General features: G+C 42.8%; 1 protein-coding gene across 5 annotated transcripts in view; it reads right to left on the bottom strand.

The window, feature by feature from the left end:
* The window catches only part of Phactr1 (phosphatase and actin regulator 1), a 462087-nt gene that overhangs the window by 82928 nt on the left and 352849 nt on the right, over positions 1-26310 (bottom strand). The gene's annotated exons all lie outside the window — the stretch shown is intronic.

The raw sequence follows: 26310 nt of genomic DNA, 5'->3' as shown, positions 1-26310 counted from the left end.
GAAGCAGAAACACCCAAGAGGAGTAGACGCCTGGAAATAATCAAACTCAGGGCTGAAATTAACAAATTAGAAACTAAGAAAACAGTCCAAAGAATCAACAAAACCAAAAGCTGGTTCTTTGAGAAAATCAACAAGATAGACAGACCTTTAGCCAAACTAACTAAAAGGCAGAGAGACAGTATTGAAATGAACAAAATCAGAAATGAAAAGGGAGACATAACAACAGACATTGAAGAAATTCAAAGAATCATAAGATCCTACTTTGAAGGCATATACGCCACAAAATTTGAAAATCTAAGGGAAATGGACGATTTTCTTGATCAATTTCACTTGCCAAAGTTGAATGAAGAACAGATAAATAAGCTAAATAGTCCCATTTCCCCTACAGAAATAGAAGCAATCATCGATGGTCTCCCAACCAAAGAAAGCCCAGGGCCAGATGGTTTCAGTGCAGAATTCTACCAGACCTTCAAGGGCGAGCTAATACCGATACTCTTCAAGCTACTCCAAAAGATAGAAATGGATGGAAAATTACCAAATTCATTCTATGAGGCCATAGTCACATTGATACCTAAACCTCACAAAGACTCAACAAAGAAAGAGAATTTCAGACCAATTTCTCTTATGAACATAGATGCAAAAATACTAAATAAAATACTTGCAAACGAATACAGGAACACATCAAAGATATCATTCATCATGACCAAGTAGGCTTCATTCCAGGCATGCAGGGATGGTTTAATATACGGAAATCCATCAATGTAATCCACCATATAAACAAACTGAGAATAAAAAACCACATGATCATCTCCTTGGATGCAGAGAAAGCATTTGATAAAATTCAACACCCATTCATGTTTAAAGTTTTAGAGAGATCGGGGATACAGGCACTTTCCTCAACATAATAAAGGCTATATACAGCAAGCCAATAGCCAAAATCAAAGTAAATGGTGAGATACTCAAGGAAATTCCTCTAAAATCGGGAACAAGGCAAGGCTGCCCACTCTCTCCATATCTCTTCAATATAGTACTTGAAGTTCTAGCCAGAGCAATAAGACAACAAAAGGAGATCAAGGGTATCCAAATGGGAAAGGAGGAAGTCAAATTATCCCTCTTTGCAGATGATATGATAGTGTACATAAGTGACCCTCAAAATTCCACCAGAGAACTCCTAAAGCTGATAAACACCTTCAGCAAATTGGCTGGATACAAAATTAACTCAAAAAAGTCTGTAGCCTTCCTATACACAAATGACAAGCTTGCAGAGGAAGAAATTAGGAAAACCACACCCTTCACATTAGCCACAAGCAATATAAAATATCTAGGAGTTACCCTAACTAAGCAAGTGAAGGACTTGTATGAAAAAAATTTCAAAACTCTGAAGAAAGAGATTGAAGATGACCTGAGAAGATGGCATGATCTTCCTTGCTCATGGATCGGGAGAATTAACATAGTAAAAATGGCCATCCTACCAAAAGCAATCTACAGATTCAATGCAATCCCTATCAAAATACCTACACAATTTTTTAAAGACATTGAAAGTTAAATTCTGCACTTCATATGGAAAAACAAAAAACCCAGAATAGCTAAAACAATCTTGTACAATAAAAGGTGCTCCAGAGGAATCTCCATACCTGATCTCACACTGTACTATAAAGCAATAGTAATTAAAACAGCATGGTACTGGCACAGCAACAGGCTGGTTGATCAGTGGAATCGAATCGAAGACCCAGATATGAATCCACACACATATGGTCACTTGATTTTTGACAAAGAAGCCAAATCCATTCAATGGAAAAAGGATAGCATCTTCAACAAATGGTGCTGGTCTAATTGAAGGTCTATGTATAAAAAAATGAAACTGGACCCATATTTGTCACCTTGCACAAAACTCAAATCCAAGTGGATTAAAGACCTCAACATAAAACCAGAGACACTAAGCCACTTAGAGGAAAAAGTGGGAAAGAGCCTGGAACATATTGGCACAGGAGACAACTTCCTGAACAGAACACCAACGGCCCAGGCCTTAATGTCAACCATTAATAAATGGGACCTCATGAGGCTGAGAAGCTTCTGTAAGGCAGGAAACACTGTCAAGAGAACAAAGTGACAGCCTACAGACTGGGAAAAAATCTTCACCAACCTTACATCTGGCCAAGGTCTAATATCCAAAATATATAAAGAACTCAAGAAATTAAACACCACCAAACCGAATAACCCAATTGAGAAATGGGGCTTGGATCTAAACAGAGAATTCTCAACAGAGGAGTATCAAATGGCTGAGAAACACTTAAAGAAATGCTCAACCTCCTTAGTCATCAGGGAAATGCAAATCAAAACAACTCTGAGATTCCATCTTACACCCATCAGAATGGCTAAGATCAAAAACTCAAGCGACACCACATGCTGGCGAGGATGTGGGGAGAGAGGAACTCTCCTTCATTGCTGGTGGGAATGCAAACTAGTACAGCCACTTTGGAAATCTATCTGGTGCTATCTCAGAAAAATGGGAATAGGGCTTCCTCAAGACCCAGCTATTCCACTCCTTGGAATATACCCAGAAGATGCTCCAGCACACAACAAGAAAATTTGCTTAACCATGTTCATAGCAGCCTTATTCATAATAGCCAGAACATGGAAACAGCCTAAGTGTCCCTCAGTAGAAGAGTGGATAAAGAAACTGTGGTACATATACACTATGGAATACTACTCAGCTATTAAAAAAAAGGAATTCCCGAAATTTGTGGATAAATGGATTGAGCTAGAAATGATCATAATGAGTGAGTTAACCCAGAAGCAGAAAGAATCAAATGGTATATACTCACTTATATCTGCATACTAGCCCAAGGGGGCATGTCCCACGAAAGCCTTCACTTACCAGGAAACTGGGATAGAGGGGAAGGCATCCTATTGGGACTCTAAATGAGAGACGCATGGGAGAATAGCAAAATGAAAGGATACAGAGGGTCCTAGAAATCTACAAGTAGAACAATATGATAGGCAGATTTGGGCCCAGGGGTCCCGCTCAAACTAAGGCACCAGCCAAGGACAATACAGGAGGTAAACTTTAAACCCCTTCTCAGATCTAGCCAATCGTCAGAATATTCTCCACAGTTGAGTGGAGAGTGGGATATGACTTTCTCACGTACTATGGTGCCTCACATTTGACCATGTCCCCTGGAAGGGGAGACCTGGTGGCACTCAGAGGAAGGACAGCAGGTAGCCAAGAAGAGACTTGATACCCTATGAGAATATATAGGGGGAGGTAATCCCCCTCAGGAACAGTCATAGGGGAGGGGAATAATGGGAAAATGGAGGGGGGGGGGAGGAATGGGAGGATACAAGGGATGGGATAAACATTGAGATGTAACAAGAATAAATTAATAATAAAAAAAATTTAAAAAAATATATATAAACTAGTTGAAGCAGACAGTCCTACACAGTCCTAGCTTTTGAAGGCAAGGTTGGATCTTTTTTCTTCTTTTCATTCAACACTTTGTACACCCTAAATAGCAGTAGATATTATTGTCATGGAGATGAAAGCTATGATTACTGCTTGTCAATAAGAATACAAGAGCAGAGCAGGACCTTACGGCCAATGCTGTGGAGATTACAAGGCTGAGCTGCAAATCTGCAGGACGGGGAGAGCTGTGCTGTGTTAATGTGACCTTATAGAAGCCCAGTCCTCTTAACATGCTTTTGTTTATCATGTCCAAACTGGTATCATGGGAAGTGGCTCTGCTGAAAGTCCTGTGAGTGGGATGATGACACAGCTGTCATTCAGTTGGATACATCTTCAGGAGGCCACTCTGACTCTTGATGCTCTAGGCATATTTACAGCCCTAGAGAAAACAACCTGAAGAGGGAATGGTCTAAATGCAGTCACCAAGTGTTGCTTTGTGGACTACTGATGCTGTTGAATTACGGTTGCCTGATTTAAGAGTTGAAATCACCATGTGAGCAACTCTGGGACAACAGATACAGCTGCATTTAGCTTTGTCTGGGTGACGCCTGTGACTCTGGGTTTTCTTAAGGAAGCCAGTTTACAGTCTTGCTAGGGACTCCCTTCTCTTGGGATGTCCTCACTCCCTCAAAATGGAGCTTCTGGATGATGATAAAAAGACCTTTTTTAGGCCACAGAGTCCCAAGCTACTTTGCAGAAGGATCAGTCTTGGGAATTTCATTGTTGTGACCGATAAATACACATTTCCATTAAAAAAATGGACATAGATGTTGATGACACCCACAGCCTACATACCAGAAGCAGTATCCTCTTTCTGTGAATATTTTTCATGATGGAAATCTTACTATGTTTTAAAATTTTGTGTGTTGGGGCTGGAGAGATGGCTCAGTGGTTAAGAACACTCGTTGTTATTCTAGAGGACCCAGGTTCCATTCCCAACAAACCACATGGTGGCTAAAAATGGTCTGTGACTCCAACTGTAGAAGCTCTAACTCCCTCTTCTGGCATCTGTGGGCACTGTATGCATATGGTAAACATACAGACAGAACAACACACATAAAAAACTTTAAAAATGATTTTTATCGTACTATTATGATCTTAACTACAATTCTCTTAGCAATTATACTAGATGGTTACTTAGTTACCTCCCTCACATCCCTACCAAGCATTAACAATTCCCAGCTAATTGCTTAGCTTGAACGCAGTATAATATATCACATTGGTTGCCCTGTTTCCACTTAAGTATGTGTTAGAAAATGTAATAATAAAGATATTTGTATCATATACCATTATGAAAACAAATTTGAGAAGGATTTTTCTGTAATTAGAGTTCTAATGTCTACTGACACATAAATGGCTTTTGCGAAGTTGTCTAAAGGTTTTCTATTTTAAAGTTATCAGGAATTTGTAGATCACATTCATCTTAGTTTCTGGGAAGTTCTTTAATATTAACAATGTTAACTATGTTTATATACTGAGGTGCCTATCTATCTCTACTCAACATAGCATCTACCTACCTATCCATCCATCCACTCAGCATCCATCCTTATTTCCATCAACTCACCTATCCATCCATCCATCTGCATGTTTATCTACATAGACATATATATATATATACACATATATACAAACATACATATATATGAAGCAAAAACTATTTAATAGACAGGATAAATCCATAATCATATTTATGACCAAGGAGAGTAGTTACAAAAGTGAGAATTATTTTATTTGGAGACATTCATGCTTCTTGAAGAGCGAATATGGTAAAAAAAAAAATACTGTATGAATGTATGAGATTTTTCAAACAATAAATAAACAGATATTAAAAAGAATCATGCTGCTATATCTTAAAGTAAGATTTAATATTTACATTATTATATTTTATAGCACACACAGTGGAAACAGTACAGCCAATATCATACACTATACTACCTTCAAGGCAAGCAATTGGCTGGGAACTTTTAATGCTTTTAACGGGATGTGTAGGCATTCTGGCTGTAACATCTCTCACTCCATTGATACAGCTGGGTTGATACAGCTGATCTGGCTGACTGGGTGGGTGTTCTCTTCCTCCCTCTCCATTGTTTAACTCTCCTAAAGTTGTATGCTCCGTTGCGAGGATGACCTTCCCTGAATAGAGGACTGGCCTTCACATGTAGCTGTGCTCCCCTGCTAGAACCTCTAAACAAACTCAATGCTTATTAAGTTTGATTAATTCTAATATTATTTTGGTTCTCCACGTCTTCTTACTGTTTGCAAGGACTCATTATCAGGCACTTTTACCAGCATTTAAAAATCGGCACTGTTAGGAGAACTCTCCTGATGTCCCATTCCCAAGAAGAATCATCCCACCTCCATGACTAAGATGAAGCAGCTGGGTTATTTGTGCCTATACCTATCCTGATCACCACTATGTCACTTATCATGGATAATATACTGAACAGGCCACTAGAAATTATTTAATGTTTTATATCACCTTTTAAAGACATCTATGTGGATGGTTAAAATGGCACATGATGATCTACAATCATGTGTGTCCTAGGAGAACTAGTAAAGTGTGACCAGGAGGAGAAGGAAGGACACAAGATATTGGTATCTCATCAATGCGATGGGCTTGAAATCACCATGGAAACAAAGACTGAATGTCTATGATCAAGTTTTAGATTAGGTTAACTGGGATGGGAAGACCCACCCTAAATGTGGGAGGTACCATTTCATGGGCTCAGGTCTTAGACTGTAGAAGGAGGAGGATTCTAATCAATTTAATTTGTTCAAAGCTAAAGACAACTGAAAATTTATTTCTAGATGAATGTCCCCATGGAGAATGGGTGACAGAAATTCAAGTACTCATGGACACTGACATACCAACAGCTTCTACTTTTTAGTAAAGTTACTTGGACACTGGGTCTTTTGTTTTGAGAAGGTGCAGGGTTTATGATACTTTTGAACTTTGAGATAAAGAGTGCTACTTTTAAAAATTAAAAACTTGATGTCCCAGTTGCAGCTTCCCCTCCCTCCTCTCCTCCCAGTCACTCTTTCTCATCACCTCTGCTTCCCACTCTTCCAGTCTTCCCTTTCTCCTCAGAAAAGGGGAGCCCTCCCATGGATATCAACTCATCTTGGCATATCAAGTTGCTATACAAGACAGCTCCGTTAGGGCAAAGGGATCCCAAGGCAGGCAATAAAGAGTCCTTGCTTAATAAATTACTGTTGAACATGAGTATGGAGGAGAGTCACTGTGTTTATACACACACATAAATATATTGAGCCACTACCTCAATAAGCTTCATATGTATCAAAAATTTAAATATAAAACTTCAAACTAGAATGAATAAAAAAAAAAAGAAAGAAAAAATAGAGCCTTAGAAAAATATATATTTATTCAGGCTGTACAAGAGGAATGCCAGATGGATAGGTTTGACTTACTTATACAACTTTCTGATTTTTAATTTACAAACTAGAATTCTGCAAAAAGAAGGAAAGATGCAGAATAGTGAGAAAATATGATCTAAATAATGCAGATAAGAGAATAAAGTCATCTAAGTAGGCTGAGTATTTGTGCAGGTAAATCAAAGCCAATTCCCAGGTGATACTTTGGAAATGTGAAACTCGGCTGGGAGTGAGATCAGTGTGACTGAAATGACCATGTGGGTGACACTGATACATGAGAGAGTGCTTGGAATGATGCCAAGTACAAGTGCAGGAACAGAGAACAGTGTGCACATGTGGGTGATAGTAAAATGAAATTGAAAGATGCATGTAGGAGGCCAGAGTTCTGAGGGCAACTTGGCACAACATAAGTAGAGTTTAATGAGCGGCAACTTTCCCCCTATAATGATGTCTTACGTTGTTGGGTTTTTTTGGCTTGTCTGTACTGTATATGAATGACTATTCATGTGTATGTGGGTGTGGGTGTGTAATGTGCATGTGGAGGTCAGAGGTCAATTCCTTAGGTACTCTCTACCTTGGCTGACTTTTCTTTCTTTCTTTCTTTCTTTCTTTCTTTCTTTCTTTCTTTTGTTTCTGTGTTTTGAGACAGAGTTTCTCTCTGTGTAGCCCTTGCTGTCCTGGAACTCTATGTAGACCAGGCTGGCCTTTAACTCACAGAGATCTGCCTGCTTCTGCCTCCTAAATGCTGAGATTAAAGGTGTGCACCACCATGCTTGGCTTACCTTGGTTGTTTGAACAGAGTCTTTCACTGGCCTGGAGCTCCTGAGTAGAGTAGGTTAACTGGCCAGTAAGCCCTAGAGATCTGCCTGTTGCTACCTCCCTGGTACTGGGACTCAAAAGTGTATATTACTGTGCTTGGCTTTTTTTATGTAGGTTCTTGGTCTCAAGCTTAGGTCCTCCATCTTTCCTGGTAAACACCTTGCTGACTTGGCTGTCTTCTCAGCCTATGTAGAGTTATTAATATTCCAACAAGGATACAGTGGCTCATGATGCTACTGGCAGACAGGTGATGGCTACTGGGAGAGAGCCAGTTTTCTTCCGGGATTGTGACCCAAGGTAGGTTGCCTATGCTCCAGTGGGCGGAGTTACACCTGTGAGTATATGGGCAACATTGATTGGACTCAATGGGTTATAGAAACAAAACAAAACAAGAAGGAGGATAAAGAAGAGGAGACGAAGAAGGAGAAGAAAGAACACAATGACAATGAAGACATGAAGGGGAGGGGAATGTGGGTGGCCTATAAAGAGTTAGAGGGGACATGGGGTCCACATGATCTAAATACATGAAATTGTCAAAGAAAAAACACTTTTGTAATCTAAAAAAAGATACAAAACTATACACGGAACCTTATTAAGTGCCTTATTAATTTAAATGCAAAACTAAAATAAAAACAGAATAAAACACCACACACACACACACACACACACACAATTTTTGTTAAAAAGAAAAACCCATTCTATACATTCTCTGGTTCCTGCCAGAAAGAATTTGCCCTAAGTGTTCCTACTTCTCGCTCAGTTCCTGACTCTCCATAGAGTTAGCCCATCACTAAAATGCAACCACTGGGTCCCCATCATGGCCTCTTGGGTACAGCTGCAAGCTATGTTTTCCATCTTTCTCTAGACTGGTGTTAATTCAAAGCATGTTTTATCACTTGCTGAGTGATTTGAAGTATCTTGGCCCAGGAGTAAGAGAGTGTCAAGCCCATCAGCAGCTGCCTCAAGTTCTGCTAGTCTCAGTCATCACGATAAGACCCTGTCTAGATTTTCTATTTCTACCATCTCTCAAATGGTCCACAGGCAGAGAGATGCAGAAGAGTGACCACAGTGGACCCCCACATCCCCAGCAATCTAGAAGGTGGATGTTTCTTTTATATTAGATAAAAGGAAATGGAAGGAGCCACAGATAGGCAGCAGAAAGAACTGTGTCATAAACCACACTCTCTTGGGAAGTTTGTATATTAATAAACAGAGGTGTGCTGGTGAGAATTCCAGATAAATGTTGGAAGATATTGGTAGGAAGAGAAGTGGCATGTAGATTAAAAAAAAAAAAAAAAGTCTGGCCCCAGAGCATGGGGAAGTCTGTGCTATCTTTCCATTACTAGCTTGCTCCAAGTTACTTCACTTCTGGGGACCTCAATTTCTGTCCCTTTAAACAAATGGACTACATTAGATAATATTAAACTCCCAGATCTTCCTTCCCTGGTGTGCTGGGAGATGCAAGAACCCCTTAATGCTTGCAAATTAGCCTAAAGGACAGACGAACAAAACAGCCAAGCATTTTACATGTAGGCTTTTACTCCACATAGAAAACTTAAGAACTGGGAAGCAAATAGATGGATTTCTGGCTTATTATAGATAAAGTTTTAATTTTTATATAAAAATCCAGTAAAGTTTCAGTGTTGATCTAGAGCTTTTTGTTCTTTTTATAAAAATACTCTGAGCACAGCAGAAAGATGGGAGGAAACAAGGCGAGGAGCGAACATTTCTGCATCTTCAATGCCAAGTACTATATTGGACATTTTATTTATGATGGCAATAATAAGAGCTCTTCAAATAGCAATGCAGAAATCTACTATGTGCCAGCGCTGTCTTCATGTTTCTTCTGTTATCTCCTCACTCTTCCCCTCTTTTTCTATCTCTGATCCTCTCCTTCCCCCTTTCCTCCCCTCCCCTCTCCTTTCCTGTCTCTGTTCTCTTCCCCCTGTTACTCCCTTCTCTATCCTCTTCTCTCTTCTACCTATCTATCCATCCATTATCTATCTATCTATCTATCTATCTATCTATCTATCTATCTATCTATCTATTTATCATCTATCTTTCTACCTACAATCCACCATCCATCCATCCACCTATCCATCTCATAAAGACAGTATTTAAGTATCATGTGACAATTTTAGACTGAAAACCTTTGAAATGTTAGCTAAAGTGCCGCCGCCCCCTTGGGGACATATATGTGTTAACACTTACACTCACACTCATGACAATGCAGACAGATTTTAACTTGATGATGATCATTAAGGGCTACAGTTAAAATAAAATAAAATGATGACTCCACACTATGTTCAAGAGAATAATTATCATTATAAAGACATGTAAGAGAAGCCTGATGCAATAATTTGTCAACTATTTTTTCCCTTGGAGACAGAATTAATGTTGATCTTGTTCTGGGTTCTCATTTCAGCTTCCCAGAAACACTTTTTTAACTAAAAAGGGCATCTTTTCAAGTGTCGGATGAATGGTGATTTCAATGAAAATTGCACCAGCAATGGGTGTAGTCCTCATCGCAGGGGTGCATGTCAGTGCGCCGTGGTACACACAATCTTTTTTTTTTTTTCTTCTGAAATTAATGCACTTTTGCTATTAAACAAGAAAACCCTCCTCTACACAATAAGAGGGGAGACAAACTATTCTCTATTTTTTGCATGCATATATATGTGGTGTACATGTGTATATGAGCACTCACATGCGTATGGGTGCACACATGCGTGAGTGTGTATGTATGTACGTTTATAGCCGTGAGACATAAAATTGATGCCAGGTGTCTTGATTTCTCTTACTTTATTATTTGAGGCAGGGCCTCTTGCTGAACCTAGAGCTTGCCAATATATTTGGCTTACTGGCCGGCTTGCCCCTGGACTCCTGGTGCTTGTGTCTCTATTTACTAAGTGCTGAGATTATATACAGCAGCCATATCTACCTGCTCTGCCCAACATTTATGAGCGTTCTGGAGATTTGCAGTTTAGTCTTCACTTGTGCACGACAAGAACTTTATCTGCTGTGCCAGCTCCCCATCCCAGAGCCACCGTTCTGCAGCCCACAAGGTATCATTTAATAACAAGATACAGAGCTGTGTAAGAGTTTGATGGTATATACTCACTTATAACTGGACACTAGCCCAAGGGGCATGTCCCATGAAAGTCTTCACCTACCAGGCAAGTGGGATAGAGGTGAGGACATCCTACTGAGACTCTAGGTGAGAAAAATATAGGGGATAGGGAAGTAGGTAGATCCAGAGGGTCCTAGAAACCTACAAGAGGAACATTATGATGGGTGGATCTGAGCCCAGGGATTCTGCTTGATCTAAGGCACCAACCAAGGACAAAACGTGTAGTCATCATCAAACCCCTACCCAGATCTAGCCAACGGACAGAACATTCTCCACAGTTAAGTGGAGACTGGGGACTGACTTTCACAGGATCTCTGGTGCCCCATATTTGGCCATGTCCCTTTGTGCGGGAGGCCCAATGGCACTTGGAGGAAGGATAGCGGACTACCAAGAAGAGACTTGATACCCTAGCATCATATTCAGGGGGAGGAGGTCCCCTCAGTCACAGTCATAGGGAAGGGGGATTGGGGTGAAAGTAGAGGGAGGGAGGAATGGGAGGATGCATAGGATGGGATAGAAAATGAGATGTAATATGAATTATTTTATTTTTCAATAAAAATGTGTTAAAAAAAAGAGTTTGATAATACCAGTGACCTTCTAAATCGTCATCCTCAAAGTCACTGGCTGCTCTATGTAGCCAGTGACACCCACCAGCTGACTAAGAAACAAGTCATCCAAGGATGCCACTGACGGGTTAAAGCTTTAAGTCTCAGAAGTGGAAATGGCTCCCTGGCACATGCCAACTTTGGAAGAAGTGTTTCCTTCAATTTGTCTGATTAAATGAAATGATGCTACAGAGAGTTCACACAATTTTAAGCATGGAGCATGGAAAGTACTACATTCTTAGGAAACGCTGCTCACTAACGAATTTTTGTCATTTGGTTCTTAAGCATTGAAAAACTTAAAACTCTCACTTTCCTTTAACTAATCAACTAATTAATTAATCACAGTCAGGGTCTTACTATGAAGCCTAGGTGACCTCCAGCCCATGGTCCCCCTGTCTCAGCTACTTGAGTGCTAGGACTACAGGTGTAGCTGGGAAAGTTTTATTTAAGATAAACACAAAATGAACAAAGAAATGAAAAAAAAATGATGGCAGCTTTGTGGGAATGGCTTCACTTCCAGAAAGGAAAAGTCATCTTGTATAGTGGGTACATGGCTTGTGTGTGCCTGTTTCAAAGTGTCTGAGTACCGGCAGAATTGAAGACAGGCTCTGCAGGATTCTGTAGGACTAGGGGACCTATATTTTAAGAATCCACAAATTGAAGAAACTATCAGGTTATCTTTCATCTCCAGCTGCAGTCTGAAGCCTTCGGATTATCAGGAAGATTTACTAGGAGCCAGGAGGCTCCTTTCTGTCTCCTGCAAGCATCTTCGGCTCACAGAAATCCCTTTAACCAAGCATCTGTGCAGACACATTTCATCTTAGGACTTCATCAGTATTGTGATATGAGGGGTAGACTGGTTCACATCAGTATTACCAAGTTACTTGGCTCTTCCTTATTGCTGTACTGTATTATTATTGTATTGTTGTAAATCTATTGTTTTTGTTTTAACTTTTTTTTTTTTTGAAAGAAGCCCATGTTTTTAATTTATTTCCATCTTTTGATTTTATCTGTCTTCCCCCTCTTCCTCAGTGGTGATCTCCCAAATCATCAACTATGGAAGTGACATTAACTTCTGTGGTGGTTTGAATGAGAAATGTTCTCCATTGGCTCATGTAACTGAACCCTTGGTTCGCACTTCCTCTTTCTGCTTCCCATGTGGGGCTAAAGATTGACCTGTCAGCTTTCTGGCAGAACGTCTGCCTGCTGCCATACCTACACCACCATTATGTACTCTCCCTCCCTCTGAAACCATAAGCTGAAATAAATACTTTCTTCCAAAAGTCATGCTGTTCATGGCGTTTCATCACAGCACCAAAAAAGTAACTAATACAACTTTTTTTTTTAATCACAAAATGACAAATAACACTGACTGTGGATAGTGCATTAAATACTTGTCTCGTTACTGAAACAAAGTACCCGACAGAATCAACTTAAGGAAGGAAAGCTTTATTTTGGCTCACTGTTTGAAGGTGTGACCCATTCTGATGTGGAAGGAATGGCAGCAGGAGTATTGGGAAACTGGTCACACTGCACCCACAGTCAAGATGCAGTGTGATAGGATATCTACAGTCCCACCTGATTTTCATTTTTTTTTTTTTAAATTCACCCATACTCATGTTGGTCCTTTGTTTCTCAGTTAAACTTCTCTGCAAACATTCTCACAGACACGTACAGGAGTGTGCATAGTAGGTAATTCTCAATCTCAGTGAGCAGACAATGAAGATCACCCATCATTGGTAGCTTGCTGTAGCGGTAGATCCTGCTGTATTTATAACATTGCCTGTGGCTGTAGACTCCTTCATGCAGGCTCATGTGATGTGGGCTGCTTTCTTATACTGGCATTTGGTGACCGGATCACTTCATGGACTCAAATCATGATGCTTGCCTTCCAGAGGTACCTCTGTCTTTGGCCCTGGGCCCCGAATATCAATGCTTTTGTAGCTTTTGGATTAAGTCTGACATCTATGCTAGTGAGTTATCATGTCTCTGACCACTATTTCTAAATAATGACTCTGGATCCAAGGTTTGCAGCTGAAAGAGGAGGCCATTTCTTTATTGCTGACCATTTTAATATCAAAGATTCAACTAGGACAGTGAGTGCATATAGAATGAACTGAATGGCACAGTTTCTGTCCTGTACAGTATGATAGCATGGATCCCACAGGATTCCATTACCATAGTGCACAGGGCCTTCTGCGGCTACTAGATAACCCAACTGAGACCAGGTTTTAAGATTTATAACTGGCTAGAGTTGTATCAGGTCAGCAGCAGGGGCTTACTCTGAATAAACTTAAGCTAAGCTCCTGAGCAGGACATCCAGGGGCAGTGGTTACTCATGGTAATTATCATTTTAAATGTTCTTTACCAGCCAGAAAGGCCATACTTAAGGTATTATACCACTGCATGGGGTTAGTGGCTACTGTACCATGGCAGATGTTTCTACTGTTGCCCAAAGTTTTAGAAAGTAGACTTGGAAATCCTAATAATGGGCCTAAGGCATAAGTGATGCTTTCCCATAGAGGGTTAAAATGCATTAGTGAACGGGTCTACAAATACAGTGAGCAGTCTGCTCTTGGAATATATGTCCACAGTGAGAAGCTAGGATCCCTGGGAAGACGATGGGCTCTGTGTGATGGTGGAGATCATAAGCGACAGGAGACTACATGGGCAGACACAGGGTGGAGGAATTCCTGAAGCCCTATAAGGAATCTCAGTTCTTCCTGGGTGTGTTGGCGAGGCGTATGTGAAGAAGAACTGGGACTCCACAGGACATCGAAGGAGAGTGAAGAGCAGGACAAGGTTCATGTGTGGCAGAGACCATAGCTCATGGCGTTAGCTTCTACTTTAGGTGAGTGGGGACCTGGGAGCTCAAAGTGGGCTGTCCCTTAATCCACTAAAAACTCCATGGAAAAACAAACAAGGGCCAGAATAGAGTTTAATGGTTCATCATCCTATCCTATCCTAACCTAACCTACTCTACCCTACCCTATCCTATCCTACCCTACCCTACCCTACCCTACCCTATCCTATCCTAACCTACCCTACCCTATCCTATCCTATCCTACCCTACCCTACCCTACCCTATCCTATCCTATCCTACCCTACCCTACCCTACCCTACCCTACCCTACCCTACCCTATCCTACCCTACCCTACCCTATCCTATTCTACCCTACCCTACCCTACCCTACCCTATCCTATCCTACCCTACCCTACCCTACCCTATCCTATCCTATTCTGAGACATGAGGAGGCCACCGAGCTGCTTCAATGGAGCAGGTTAGGGACCAAGAGTTGCAAATGAGGATTGACGGTGGAAATGACTCTGAAGGCTCGTGTATTTGGGCTTTCTGAGTTAGTACTAAACCAAAAAACATTCCAAGAGATAAAAAAGGTGTTCTGTATCTTTTCTACATAGAAAAGGAGACCCAAGACCAGAAGCCTAGGGTGCGTCTCCTATGTGACGACTGGTACCTGTAGATATTCATGTAGGGAGAAAGGCTGAAAGTATCAGTGGCTTGTCTAACTCTACACAAACTCTAGGTAGAAGTCAGGAAAATTTCTTCTAAGCTACAGGCAACTCCCCTCTCTTCCCTTCCTTTCCATTCTGTGTAGCCTTGGCTGTCCTAGACTCACTTTGTAGACTAGGCTGGCCTCGAACTCACAGAGATCCACTTGCCTCCGCCTCCCTGAGTGCTGGGATCTTCCTTCCTTCCTTCCTTCCTTCCTTCCTTCCTTCCTTTCCTCCAATCATTCACACATGCAAGAAACATCAAGCAAACAACAACAAACTCTAAGCCTCGATCAAGGCACCTGAGGCACTCTAAAGGAGAAACTTGTAATGTATAAAGGACAAACGCCTTGTGAATGCTCCAAATTCACTTCCTGTTTGGGGATTTCCGAGTCTTTTGCTGTTGTTGTTGCTGTTGCCTACAGTTAGAACATCCTAACTTACACCCTGCTGACTGTAGCTAAGCCACAGCTACAATTACACAGTGTGAAATGATGAAAGAACTCTTTCTGATCTTTCTTTTTCTTTCTTGCATTGGCCTTTTGGAGCATCGCCCCATGCATAGGTAAGCAACAGTCTCCCGCCATGGCTTTCACAATGCTGCCCATTTCTGGTTTACTTTCATTCTTTGGTGCCTTCTCATCCTAGGAAGGTCCTCCCTACTCTCAGATTACCTCTTAACGCCTGAAACATTGTTTGAGGCCCTTGGGGTTTTCTCTCAAGGTCTTCACTCCTTAACTCTATGCTGTATTGGAAAACTACCACCCATTCCCCGACTTTCCAACCGTGATGGCTAATCATCACCATCAGCTTGTCTGGATTTAGAGTCCCCTGGAAGACTCACCTCTGGGTGGGTTTTGTGCTAATCTTCCAGAGAGGTTTAACTGAGCAGGGAAGACCTACCCTGAGGGGTGGCACCATTCTACAAACCAGAGTTCCAGGATGAATAAAGAAGGGGGAAAGGAGAAAGCCAGATGAGCGGCAGTGTTTATCCCTCTCTGTTTCCTGGCTGCAGACACAACGTGACCAGGAGCTCCATGTTTCTGCCACTACAGCCACTCTGGCTGTCATGTATTCCCCACCATGATGGGTGTACCCTTAAGCCATCAACCAAAATCAATGTTTTCTTAAGTGGCTCTTGACAAACAATCGTGGATATACATACATACATACATACATACATACATACATACATACGTGCCAGACCTCACTCTGCAGCTTAGTGTCTGACGATTTACTTGGGCAGCTGGATACCTCAGTCAAGGAAGCCAGTCACCACAATATTGTATGCTTTAAATTCACTTGGTTCCCAGCTCTGTGAATGGTCCCTGTATCCACCCATTTGGTTACCTAGGCCCTTTTATTCCTCTCCCTTCACCCTCCCCCAAGTCTAGGTGGTTCACAGGTCCTTCTTATAACTTCCTAATCTGATGCCTCCCTTATGCCTATGGCTTTTATTCCTTCCACCCACTGCCACGGCTTCTGAGTCCCCATGACTATGGCTGACTGGCCTCCCTGACTCACGTCTTGGACTCTGTTCTAGTCATCCTCTCCTGCAGGATGGACCATGAGGCCACGAATCTGACTGTCTGGAAAGCTCCCCTAAAGCTCCTCCAAATGCCCTTAAGGAAACAGACATGGAAAGATCACAGTGCAACCTGCCTGACTCTTTAGTGGGTAGACAGGAGGACATTCATTACTTTTTAAATTTTATTTTTAATTTTATTTGTTTTATATCCTGACTGCTGCCTCCTCTCCTCCTCATCAAATCCTCCTCTGGCTTGATGGAGAGTGACAAGTCGTGGCATATGAAATTGCAGTAAGACTAGGCATCTCTTCTTCTCTTAAGGCTAGGCAAGGCAACCCAGTAGGATGAAAGGGTCCCCAAGACAGGCACCAGTGTCAGAGACAGCTCCTCCTCCCACTGTTGGGAGTCCCACAGGAAGATCAAGCTACAGAAATGTAACATATATGCAGAGAGCCTCGGTCAGTCCCATGCCGGCTCCCTGATTGGCTGTTCAGCTTCTGTGAGCCCCTATGGGCTCAGGTTAGTTGATTCTGTGGGTTTCCTCAACTTCTCTGGCTCCTACAATCCTTCCTCCCCCTCTTCCACAGGAGTCCCCAGGTTCCACCTAAGGGTTGGCTGTGGCTCTCTGCATCCATTTCCATCAGTTGCTGGGTGAAGCCTCTCTGATGACAACTGGGGAAGATGCCAATCTGTTCTTCTGACCAGTCTGGCATGGAGGGTGCTAATTCTTTCTTCATTTTCTCAACATGGTACCCCTAGCTGTGCTGGGCATTCATCTTAAGCCATCCTCTCCCCTTCCCATATTCTCTAGGATGATTCCTGGTCATCCATCAGCATCCCCGAGCATGCCTGGCAAGGCACCTTACAAAAGTCCTCACTCTGTGGAGCGACACACTTCCATGTCCTGTGTGAAAGTTAATTACTTTCCCCACTGTACCTGCCAAGCCATCTGTGTCTACTGTTGGGGCTATAAGTTAGGTTAGCCTGCCCTGTCTTACTAGTACTTTTGCATCCTTGAGTAATGCCTACAACATGACAAGGTGGCCAACCAGCCCACGACGGACGTGAGTCCACTCCTTGCTAATGCACACCAAGGAATAACACTAATTCATTCATCCTTCTGGCTTAGGCAGTGGTTTTCTTTTCTGAGATTTGTGTGTGTGTGTGTGTGTGTGTGTGTGTGTGTGTGTGTGTGTGTGTGTGTGTGTGTGTGTGTGTAGTGAACGGGTACATATAGTGAATGTGCATGTGTGAGTGCATGTGTCTAGTGCATGCAGAGACCAGAAGAGGGAGTGGTTAATCTTCACAGATGGTGAAGTCAGGGTAAACCGGCGGTATTTCTCCTTTACCTGGAGCTGGATGCTGGGAAACAAACTCAGAAGAGTGGTAGACAGCCCGAACCACTCACGCCACCTCTCCAGATCCAGCTTTTAATTAAAATGTCTTTGTCTTTTTTATCATTTAAACCACTTCTCATGCTTTTCAGCTGAGTACCTGTGACACTTTTATAGGTGGATATTGTTTGCAAGACTCCAGCAAACAAGCCTACGCCCATTTATTACAGGAAGTCCTGAGTGGCTGCACTTGGTTTTAGGTTGCAGCTACTGAAAGTAAACACTCTGTCTTTCCACAGAATTACTCCAGATCACAGCTCTGTGTAGATGCTATTTGTAGGTACGGCACCAGTAGCTAAAAATGGGACAAACCTCAATGCCTGGTAAAGGTTATGAAAAGCATTGCTCATATGCTGAAGTCTTTAAAAGTCCATGCACCTGGGGTGCTGGATAAATAAGGGGATTTGAGAAGGCCACAGGCAACATCTGTCTCCTCTAATACAGAGAAGAATTTTTACTTTCATTTTGAAAAGATGACGACTTTTTAATTTAAATATCGGGCTTGAGGCAGGAGTCGTGTTGGGAAGCATTCATTTAGAAAGCTCCTTTTCATGCATATAACGCCAACGTCCAAAGTAGTGGTTCTCAACCTATGGGTCGCGACCCCTTTGGCAGGGTCACATATCATTACATAATGATTCATAACAGCAGCAAAATTACAGTTATGAAGGAGCATCAAGCTAATGTTATGGCTGGGGTGGGGGGAGGGATCACCACAACATGAGGAACTGTGCCAAAGGGTCGCAGAATTAGGAAAGTTGAAAACCACCGTTTCAAAGGTTTTCCCCACATGAACAGGAACAATGAAACGAAACAAAACAACAACAAAACCCCTAAACTCACACTCTGATGTGTTTTTATTATTAACTGCTGCAAAATGTCACCTTAAACTCTACAGTGTTCTGGAAAGCCACGTGGCTCACAGGTATCCCGTCAGCTCTACTCTTTCCTGGAAGCAGACACATCCTCTTGATTTCCTTTTCCCCTCCATGTGGGATTCTCTGTCCCCAGGGATGACAGAACCTTCTGAGTGAGCTGTGGCAGCCTCAACTCTGTCATTTCAGACTGCCACAAGAAAGAGGCAGGCCTGTCTGGCAGCACAGGCTGGATGTCGCGTCCTTCAGAAGCAGAGAGCTCTCCCCATCCCTCGCTCTCCCCTCCCTTTCCTATTCTTTTCCCTTCCTCATCTCTTTCCCTTTTCTCTCTCTCTCTCTCTCTCTCTCTCTCTCTCTCTCTCTCTCTCTCTCTCTCTCTCTCCTTCCTTCTCACAAGAAACACGTTTCTGGGAATCAAACCTGCTCGTTCTACCTGACGTTAGTCACAGCGGCAATGGAAACTCCAGCGACAAATCACAGCATCATGAGGCTGGAGTGTCTTACATTACGCAAATCCCGTGCTGTAGTAACTATGTACATTATTTAAATGGCTTCTAACTGCAGTATTTTTGAAGTCCCATGTTTGCCAAAACACAAAGCCTCCCAGAGTTCCTGTGAGTTCCAAGTGAGTGACAAATGGTCTTGGTGTGAGGCCATTTTGACTCTGTGCTCACTGGGTGTGAGGTGGGGGTGTGCCAGTCAGATTTCTGCTGTCACAAACTATTTGTGAAAAATCAACTTTAAGGAGGGAAGGTATGTTTGGCTCTCAGTTTCAGAGTTTCCTTTCACAGGTGTAGCTTTGGGCTTGTGGCACGGAAGCTCACCTCAGGCTGGCTAGGGAGCAGTCACAGACAGGGTAAGTGGCTGGAACTGTAAAATGCCCTTCAAGGGTGCAGATATGGTGGGCCTGTATTCTGTTAGCCTCACTAGGGAGGCTAAGGTGGGATAAGCTGCGCTTCAGAGAGAGAGAGAGAGAGAGAGAGAGAGAGAGAGAGAGAGAATGGCTCAAAGCAAACAAGCCCCACAGACTCCTTAGTGGCACCCCTTCAATGACCCTACTTCCTCCCACTATGCCCCATCTCCAAGGCTCTACCACCTCCCAATAGCTCCAGCATCTAGACTCAAGCCTTCCACACACGGACTTGTGGAGACCATTTGAGACTACAACAGTAACAGTGGGAGGCCAATGGCCTCTCTAGGCTTCAGCCGCCTTGCCTCTGCCTTGGATTGACAAGTGCAAACAGGACTAATAGCTAATACAGGGCCTTGCTTAGTGTGTGGAATAGAGTCACTGTTTTACTAATGGCCTCTGTGTGTGTGTGTTCATGTGTGTGCAGGTATATATATGGGAGTGTGGATGTATATGTGTGTGTGTACATGTAGAGGGCACATGACAACCTTGAGTGTCATTTTCATGCACTATCTTGGTTTGATACAGGGTCTCTCACTGGCCTAGAATTCACCACACAGGCTAGACTGGCTGGCTATGGAGCTCTCGGTCTCTGACTTCTCAGAGTGGGACCACCAGTGTGTACCACCATACCTTCCTTTTTCATATGGGATCTGGGGCTCAAACTCAGTCCTCATGCATTCAAGCCAAGCATTTTGTGGACTGGGCCGTCTTCACATTCTACTACTCAACAGTTCACTCCGATGACACAGACAATATCTACAAGCAAGGACTGGCATCCACATGTAGACAACAGCAGGCACAAATTTACCTATTTAAATAACTGCCAGTACCATTTCATGGACCAAAGAGAAGGATAAATAAGGAGGCCTAGTGTTTCCAGGTGAGTCATCATCATGTGAATGTGCAGATGGAGCCCGTGTTCATATTTATTGTTCTTTCAGTGTCTACTGACCACCAACTATGAGCCAGGCACTGTTGGGGGGGGGCACTTAGGCTACATCTCTGAAAACAAAACAAAACAAACCAGACATCCTATCTAGAGGCACTCACTGTCAGTGAGGAGCGGTAGGCAAGACAAAGTTAATTTGATAAGCAGGCAAGTTATAGAACATACCGGAGAAGGCGGGAAAGAATGAAAACTGTTGAGTGAGGTAACGGGGCTAAGAACATGGGAAAGAGGTGGGTTTGGCCTTTGAGTAACTTTTATTGAGAAGATGATCCAAGTCTTAAATGCGGAGCTAACAGGGCTAAGGGAAGCATGTTCTCAAAGAGGGGGTGACCAATGGAACTTCAATGACTAGCAAGCATATCTAAGTGGGGTTTGGGGGAGAGACCTAGTGGGAGGTATTTAGGGAGATGAATGTCAGAGGTCAGAGGGCAGATTGCGTATGCTTCTAGATTGTGCAGGAAATTAGAACTTCCCTGAGTTAAGCAAGGGGCCACCAGGGACTCTGAATAGTAAGTGTGTCAGATTATGAAGAACACTGAGATGGGTACAGAGCAGATGACAAATCTACCAGAAATGCCCAGAGTCAATGAAAAGAATAGAAGGCTTGTGTATTAGGCCCCAAGTTCCTTTAAAGCACTAGCAGTGTCTGGTGTTACAACAGGGTGCCCATGCCCTCCTTTTCCAGCCACTTGCTGGCTTCATCCAGGCCTCTCTTGAAAATGTCACAGGTTCTCTGGGATTGCCTCATCCGAGAACCATGCCCACCACCATGCTGCCTTCTTGTCATGCTTCCCAGCTTCCTTCACATTGTTTGTTGTTCTGTGTCAGTATGAACCCTGAGAAGGTGAGGTTTTTGCCTTATCCATTGGCACTGCAGCCCCACCCCTCGGACAGCTAAGCACACCAAAACGCTCACCAGCCAAATGATTGAATGACTGAATCAGTGAGTGAGGGAGTGAGGGAGTGAATCTAACAGAATTATTTTATTAAACTTTAGTTTGTTTAAATTCAATTCCCATTTAAATTAAGAAGGCATGAAAGTAGGGAATAAATAAAAAAGATGTCTAGCTGCATATTATTTTCCACTGCTGGCTCCTTTAGCATGCTTACTACTCATTTTTATGTTCACATTTAAAGTTTTGGTGGTGTTGTACACCATTCCAATTCATTCCTCTCCCCTCTGATACTCTTGCTCCCTTTGTCCCCTTCCTGCTGGTCTCCCTTCTTCCAAATATTCTGTCCGTTGTTTCAGTGTCACTTGGGTTCCATTATCCCTCTTCACCCTCTGTCCTGAAGAACTGAAATCACTACATTAACCAGGATAGGTCAAATCCAAAAGGACAAATGCCCCAAATTGTCTTTCATATGTGGAAATCTAGGTTCAAATATAAACTTACAGAGACACACATGCAAACATGTGTGTGTACATCATGAAGTGAGTAGATTAATATTTAGAGTGTTGCTGGGTCATGGTAATGTTCACAATGCAGCCTTCCCGAAATGATTACAGCCACATCATAGGAAATTTGAAAAGTGAAGAGTGAAAGACATTACAGTTTTATAACCTCACCCCTGTGTAAGTAACAGAATCAGAAAGTTCCCTTTTATGTAGTTTCCTGTGTTTGTTTCACAGATGGCCTTGAGCTAGCTAGATCTTGTAGTTTTTTAAACTCCGAGCTGAAGTTTGCTTGAAAGGTGAATTATGTGATTAATTGGAAAACCAATAACAAAAGAGTAAGCCATTGGACAACTGAACTCTTCACTTCCAACACATTTTATGAAATGATTTCCAGAAACATTTGAGAATCCTATTTCTGTTAAAAGAGTATGTGTGTGCCTATGTGTATATATGTGTGTGCATACGTGTGTGTCTCTGTGGGAGTGTGTGTTTGGGTAGAGGTGTTTACTGCTTTCAGTAAAAGACCAAGGAACACTCTAAACCTTAGTCTAGGTATTTACACATGTTTGCATATGTGTATATATGTTTATATTTGATTCTAGGTTTTACATATAAAAGACAATTTGCGGTATTTGTCTTTTGGATCTGATCTATGCTAGTTAACATAATAATTCCTATTCCGTCCATGTTTCTGCAGGAAAGGGTATGCCCAAGAATGTTCATACGGAGGCTAAAAGAGGATAGAGAATATCTTGTGCTATCAATCTCTGCCTTATCCCTTGAGGGCAGGGTCCCTCCCTGAACCTAAAGCTTGCATTCTTTGTCTTTTTTGGCTAGGCTGGTTGACCAGTAAGCCTAGTGACTCTCCTGTTTCTCCCCTTCTCCCCTAGGGTTCCAGGAGTGTAAGGCCCTCCCTAACATTTTACGTGGGTGTTGGGGAATCTGAACTCAGGTCCTTGTGCTTGCACAGCAGGAGTTCTGAACTGCCTCCCAGCCCTTGAGATGCCTGCCTTCCTGGTTCTTGGGTCTAGTGACAGTATTGGTGTTCTATAGCCATTTCCCTTGAATCGAAACACTCCCTGCAGGAAGGAGGTAGGACATCCACAAGACTCAGAAAGTAACCAACAAGATTCACAGGCATCCCTCCTCAAGTAAACACCTCAAGATTATGGAAAGAGTGTGGAGACTCCCTGGAAAAGCTGCCTGGAGAAGGTCTCTGAATTTTCTAGCTGCCTGAAAGTTGTTTAGATGGTTCAGAGATGCAGATTTTGTAAGTCGTCATCCATACAAGGGGGCACTTTTCAGTGATGCAACTGCCTCAGAGTCATCCCTGTAAATATCCTCTCATCCATACTCCTGTGAAAAACTCCAAAAACCTTATCCATTCATTAAATTAGACTTGTCATCGTTACTGTGGTCTGTTGTGGGTTCCCAATGTAGGTGAGGAGACGTGTGTGTTGTGTCACTAGTAAAAATATCACACAATAGTCAGCTTTGTAAAGGTATAAATGGCTTGAAACAATGTAAGATATGGTGATGGGCAGACAGTAATGAGAGCATGCTAACATCTCCTGAGGATTTGTATATTTACCATGGTTCTAATTCATATTATCTCCTGTGATCAATACTCGAACAATAGTATCCACACTTGGAGATTAAAAGATTAGAAGCTCTTGGAAGTTAAGAAACTTGGCTAAAGTCACTAAGGTAGCCAGCCTAGTGTGGAGTAGCAGATGGTTTTGTGGGGTGGGTGAGTCAGGATCTCACTGTGGCATCCTGACTGGCCTCAGACTTGCACAGATGCGCCTGCCTCTGACTCTTCCTCTCAAGTGCTTGGAGTCCAGGTATGCACCAGTACACACCTAGCTGGAATCAGAGCTGAAGCCAAATAACGTAGATTAGGACTCACACTCCTACTGATAATGTGGTGCTATATAATAAAGTCATAAATCATTAAGAAATCAGAATGGGCCACAGGAAACACAAATCTATGTACTACTATATGTTTAGTGGAGTTTAAATTTTCTTCTTCTTCTTCTTCTTCTTCTTCTTCTTCTTCTTCTTCTTCTTCTTCTTCTTCTTCTTCTCCTTCTCCTCCTCTTTCTTCATCATCATCATCATCTTCTTCTTCATCTTCATCATCAAGATAAGGTCTTATGTAAATTAGGGTGGATTTTCTCTAAGCAAAGCTGGCCTTGAACTCCTAATCTTCCTGCCTCTATCTCCCAAGTGCTGGGATTATGGGCTTGTGTTACCTTCATCATGCCCAGCTAGAATATTTGAACATGTGCATTCGAGTGTACATGTTTGCAATGTAGCCAGACTCTTCTAACTTTTAATTCTCATTCTCTCTCTCTCTCTCTCTCTCTCTCTCTCTCTCTCTCCCCTCTCTCTCTCTCTCTCTCCTCCCTCTCTCTCTCTCTCCCTCCCTCTCCTTCTCCCTCCTTCTGCCCTCTCTGTCTCTTTCGCTTTCTGTCTCTCTGTCTCTCTCTATGTCTGTCAACTGTCTGTCTGTCTGTTTGTTTCTGTCTCTCTATCTCTCTACCATCACGGAAGTAATAACCATGGCCATTTGGGAGAGTCTCTTCTCCATCTGACATTATTTGGAGGCTCTGATGCTGGCCTTCTGAAGCTCCTGCTGTCCAGAGTCTACAGCCAGTATGGAAATTAGGTCAACAAGCTGGATGAGAAGACAGTGCTAACTGCAAAGAGGAAGTTGAAGCAAAGCTCTTGTGCCCAGTGACACAGAACTAGACTAGATCCTTTCTAAGCCAGTTACTTACTGAATGCACGTCATATGTCACCGTGTATCTGCTCATGGAGACACAGCTATGGTTCTGGCATCCCTCACTCTTGACCCCTGACCGCTGATGTCACCCTGGCAGACCCTATCCCCACAGCCTTTTGCTTCTTTCTTTACAAAGCACAATTTCTGCTTCAACCATCTGCAGTTCCTTTGACGAAGTTTTAGAAGCCACGTAGGCAATACTCCCCTTGATCCATAATCAGTGCTACAGTGGGAAGTGTTCTGGGCTTCAGTGCCTCCCTGAGGCTTTACAGACAGAGGTGTGAAGGTTGCAGGAGACAGGAGGGAAGGAAGCAGGCAGAGCTGTTTATCTGCACTGGAGGTGGCCTGGGCTGGGAGCACAGTGTTTAAGCACTCTCTTGTTTATTATTTTACATTGCACCTGCAGTCAGGCCTCTGCCGCCTCTCCTGGGGAATGAGCGTGGAGAAGAGCTGGTGGTGAAGTGTGCTGAGGAAGGTTAATATTGGGCAGCGTTTGGGGGACTGTATAGAAAGTAAGATTTCAGAGGAAAGTGACAAAATGAAGGATCTTCACTCCTAGGGAGATGTGTTCGGCTGTTTAGCCTCCTCCAGGCAGAAGTGGATAATGTACCTCACTTTAGGGACTCAGGGCCCCAGGAAGCGCAGGTACTTAGCCTAGTTTGAAAGAGTGCAGTGTCACATCTCTCTTGTGTCTCTCATCACCAGGGCAGGGGGTAGGGTGTGCAGGTCATTTGCTGCTTGCATTTGAGGCGAGCAATTTGTGCTACAATAAAAAGCTTTCAAATGTACTGCTGAGAAGGCCCATAATGATAATGGATGAGGTGACATGCCATGGAGGAGTTTGTTGGATAGTTTTATGTCAACTTGACACAAGCTAGAGTCCTCTGAGAGGAGGAAGACCTCAACCGAGAAAATGCTTCCATAAGATCAGGCTGCAGGTAAGCCTGGAAGGCATTTTCTTAATTAGCGATTGATTGAGGAGGTCACAGCCCATTGTGGGTGGGTTCATCCCTGGATGGGTGGTTCTGGGTTCTCTAAGAAACCAGGCTGAGGAAGTCATGAGGAGCGAGCCAGCAAGCAGCACCCCTCCAGAGCCTCTGCATCAGCTCCTGCCTCCAGGTTCCTGCCCTGTTTGAGTTCCTGTCCTCACTTCCTTAGATGGTGAGCAGTGATATGGAAGAACAATCCAAGGAAACCCTTTCCCCCTCCTCAGTCTCTTGGGTCTTGGAGTTTGATCACAGCACCATCAATCCAAACTAAGACAAGAAGTAAGGCCCCGTGAAGAAAGAAAACTACAACAGCTGAATCAGAGAGATATACCAGACCTCAGAAACACAAGCTGTCTTTACATCCTGGAACCCACAGGGCTTGGAGAAGACCCTAAAAATCATGGCAACAGCAGCACCCCACTCCCAGAAGCATTTGACTATCATGAAGTCAAATATTTTATGATCTGGCCTCTCCAATAACACCAATTAGAGTAATATGCAGACCAGACTCAGACTGCTGTGGAGGAAGAACTGAACAAGCCCGGAAGCATCG

The sequence above is a fragment of the Acomys russatus genome, chromosome 3, assembly GCF_903995435.1.
Source record: "Acomys russatus chromosome 3, mAcoRus1.1, whole genome shotgun sequence".
Lineage (NCBI taxonomy): Eukaryota > Metazoa > Chordata > Mammalia > Rodentia > Muridae > Acomys > Acomys russatus.
Note: the sequence above shows the minus strand (reverse complement) of the source record. Positions and strands in the feature narration are given on the sequence as shown.